This window comes from Setaria viridis, chromosome 6, assembly GCF_005286985.2.
Source record: "Setaria viridis chromosome 6, Setaria_viridis_v4.0, whole genome shotgun sequence".
NCBI lineage: Eukaryota > Viridiplantae > Streptophyta > Magnoliopsida > Poales > Poaceae > Setaria > Setaria viridis.
The window spans coordinates 27477750-27481706 of record NC_048268.2 but is presented as its reverse complement, the minus strand read 5'-3'; the positions used below and the strand labels follow the sequence as shown (position 1 = coordinate 27481706).

At 48.6% G+C, this 3957-nt stretch overlaps 1 pseudogene; it reads left to right on the top strand.

Annotated features, from left to right (window-relative positions):
* The first annotated feature begins 1641 nt into the window (after nucleotides 1-1641).
* On the top strand, nucleotides 1642-3678 carry LOC117861870 (probable flavin-containing monooxygenase 1; annotated as a pseudogene).
* The last annotated feature ends 279 nt before the right edge of the window (nucleotides 3679-3957 follow it).

The following is a 3957-nucleotide window of genomic DNA, read 5'->3' as shown; positions in this document are numbered from 1 at the left end:
AACTAGAGTTAAACCTCAGTAGAATGTGGTGCATGTAAGTGCTTCATCGATAATATCTTGTATATATGCTATGGCCTACGGATACTATGCATATCTAATTAACTGCGATACATTGTACAAAATGGAATAAATGACGCACATGCAAGGAGAAGGTTGGGTATGTTGACCCTTATGCTATTTGTGAGGCTAGGCACAACTTCCCAACCAAGTGGAAAGACAACCATGACGAGCTAGTTAAGCTTAAGACGCATTGAGTGAAAAATGTGAAATGAATAGAAGCTCACAAAGATGCTATGAAGAAGGTTTCAACCTACATAGCGCATATGATGATACCATTACATATGGGCATCCTACAACTTCTAGTGGGTCTAATTTCTATCATTTGTTATAAATATACTTTCTCTTTCATGCCTGAAAAATCGTATATAATATTTTTGCAGAGGTCATTGGATTGCTTTTCTGCTATAGCCAAAGCAAGGAAGGATGACAGTATTTGACATAACTAGATTGGGATAAGAAGAGACATAAAGAATTCATATATATATATATATATATATATATATATATATATATATATATATATATATATATATATATATATATATATATATATATATATATATATACATCCTACAGAAGTTATTGTCGTGTACACAAATATTGTGCAAATTGTTCCCTTAAAGATTACATATAAACTAACTTACTTTTTAAATTAAAATAGGACTTACCAGCACTACATTTACTTATAACCCCGAGAGGCCCGAAATGAATGTACGCACAAACTTTCTGTGCCAAAAGCAACCTGCGTGTTCTGTGTTCTATGGGTATTACGTGTGCCGGCACATCAGGGTGCTCGGAAAATACACAACTGACCACAAACATGTAAGGGGATACTGCTACATAGAGATGTAAATGTGTACATTGCTTTTGCATCTATCTAACACTTGCTTAATTTTTATATGGATTCATTATTAATTGCAGATTGATGAAACTACACCGTACATGATAAGCAAGAACTTCTAAATGTAGTCGCCAATTTATGTCGTTCATTTTGCACGAAGTGGTCAACTCGTGCGATAGCTTTTATCAACATGAATACTCATTAGCATAGGAAGATAAATACGTTAGCCTTCGTGAGTGGGAGAATCAAGAGTACCATCATGGATAGCCTTCGTGAGTGGTAGAAAAACATGTCGTCAATATGCACTCTAATGACGTATATGCTCTGCTTTTCCTATTATTTGATATGCTTAATTTATATTTATGTTACATATTTTATGTTGATGACTATAGCTTGTTCGGTCGCACACTAGCTTGTTAGGGTGAAATTGGCGGGAACTGAAATTTTAAAAAATTAGCGGGAAACAGTTTTCACAAATTCAAAAATAAATTGCTAATTTTTGGGTAGGAATGATATTTCCAGGGATGAGTTACGCCGTCACCTGCACCTGGAGAATAATTTGTAGGGGCTAACTACGTTGTCAACCGTCCATGAAAATAGCCATTTATAAGGATGGATCATGTCGTCACCGAGATTGACAAGTTCACCAAAACAAACATAACCACAACACGTGTTATGCTTTATAAATACATGCTCAGTGGCCGCACACGGATGCCAGCAAGTTTGACTAGCACTCCCAAATGGACGTGAACAAGAAACGCGTGGCCATCGTCGGAGCCGGCCCGAGCGGGCTGACGGCATGCAAGCACGTGCTGGCCAAAGGCTTCCGGCCGGTTGTCTTCGAGGCCGCCGACGCCGTCGGCGGCGTGTGGACGCGGACGCTGGCCTCCACGAGGCTGCAGACGCCGGCGGCCGCATTCCGGTTCTCCGACTTCCCCTGGCCAGCGGACGTCGAGGACGATGAGTTCCCGCGCAACGACCAGGTGGCGGCGTACATGGCCGCGTACGCGCGGCAGTTTGGCGTCCTCGAGTGCGTCAGGTTCGGCAGCAGGGTGCTCGGCGCCGAGTACGCCGGCGCGTCGGAGCAGGAGGTGGCGGCGTGGGAGCGGTGGTCGGGGAACGGCGAGGCGTTCGGCGACGGCACCGGCGAGTGGCACCTCACCGTGAAGCACGGCGAATGCGAGGAGGCTCAGGTATGGTCGACGGCAGAGCTCCATGATTCACGTATAGTATATCGAATGGTGAGATTAGGACGCCAGTGCAGGTCAGCTGCAACGGACAAGGACAGAAACTGTAAATTTACCGCATATTTGTTTGGGGATAATTTGCAATAATGGGCATGGTAGAAGTTGCTATCTTGATTTTTCACCCGTTTTCACAGACGTACAAGTTCGATTTCCTGATCCTCTGCGTTGGGAGGTACGCCGTCGCGAAGCACCCTAAGTTTCCCCACGAAGCAGGCCCTGAAGTGTTCCACGGGCAAGTGCTCCACTCCATGGACTTCTCGCGCATGCCGCACGCAGACGCCGATGAGCTGATCAGAGGCAAGCGTGTCGTCGTTGTTGGCTCCGGCAAATCAGAGGCAGTGCGCTGAAGCCAACGGTGAGATGCAATGCAAGGAGAGGTTCTTGGCATGCTAATCTCTTTCTTTTCCGAATTTCACAATCCAATGCCGGAATCTTCATCCGTGGTTGTCAGGTAGCAAGTACCCATGTACCTTGGTTTACAGAACTGCCAATTGGACGATGGATCCCAACCTTAAATGGGGTCCTTTCTTCGAGAAGATGATGACTAGCCGGTTGGCAGAGCTGATGGTTCACAAGCCCGGAGAAGGGTTCGTCCTGAGCCTTCTCGCCACGGTGCTCACTCCAATAAGATGGCTGATAGCCATGGCGACAGAGACGTACTACAAGGCTCTCATGCCGATGCGGAAGCACGGGATGGTGCCCGACCACAGCTTCTCGGCGGCGATGCTGAGCTGGCGGATCAGCGTGCTCCCGGATAGGTTCTACGATGCGGTCGACGAGGGCGGCATCGTGCTCAAGAGGTGCGACTCCTTCAGCTTCGGTGCCGGCGGCGTGGTTCTCGACGGCACCGGCGAGCGCGTCGATGCCGACGTGGTCATCCTCGCCACCGGCTTCGACGCCGACCGGCTGCTGAGCGGCGTGTTTGCGTCGCCCTGGTTCCGCGAGATCATCGTGGCGGAGCCTTCCGACACCATGCTTCCTCTCTACAGGTCAGTGCGCACAAGCGTTCTTTCTTCTGCCTTTGCTTTGTGTGGTCCGACGCTGACTGTGATCGATGTCGGCAGGCACTGCGTGCACCCCCGGATACCGCAGATGGCGGTGGTCGGGTACGCGGAGAGCGAGGCGAGCATCTACCCCTACGAGATGATGGCCAAGTGGGTGGTGCACCTGCTCGACGGCACGGTTCGCCTCCCCAGCGTCGCGGCCATGGAGCGGAGCGTGTCGGAGTGGGAGTCGTGGGGGCAATGGGTCAAGCGGCGCAGTGGCGGCTTCTTCCTCAAGTCGAGCATCGCCACCGCCACGACGTGGTACCATGATCAGCTGTGCCGGGACATGGGGTACAGCCCCAGGAGGAAGCGAGGTGAAGGGTTTCTCGCCGACTGGCTCCAGCCGTACGGACCCACGGACTACGCTGGCATCCAGTGAAGAAGATCAGTGCTCGCCGGGGATCCTTATTCAACGTGCGCTTTCACTGTCTAGGGCAATAAAATATGGAGATCATCTTCATCTTCATCTTCATCTTCATCTTTATGTAATTTGATGTGATAACGTGGCAAACAATCACTATTAAATAAAAATCTTTTTATATTATACCGTGCTCACACAGGCAGTATGGAAGTGACATCATATACTCGATCTCTAAACAGCGATGATGGTCAGTTGCATAATCTTCCTTTAAAAAAATAGAGATGGACGGGGACGATGAATGGAGAGAAGGACAAGGTGGCAAAGACGATGAATAAAACAAAAAGCCCCAGTTCTGTCACACGCCACTGCTGCCACCGAGCCTCGGCTGGAGTTTTTTGACAT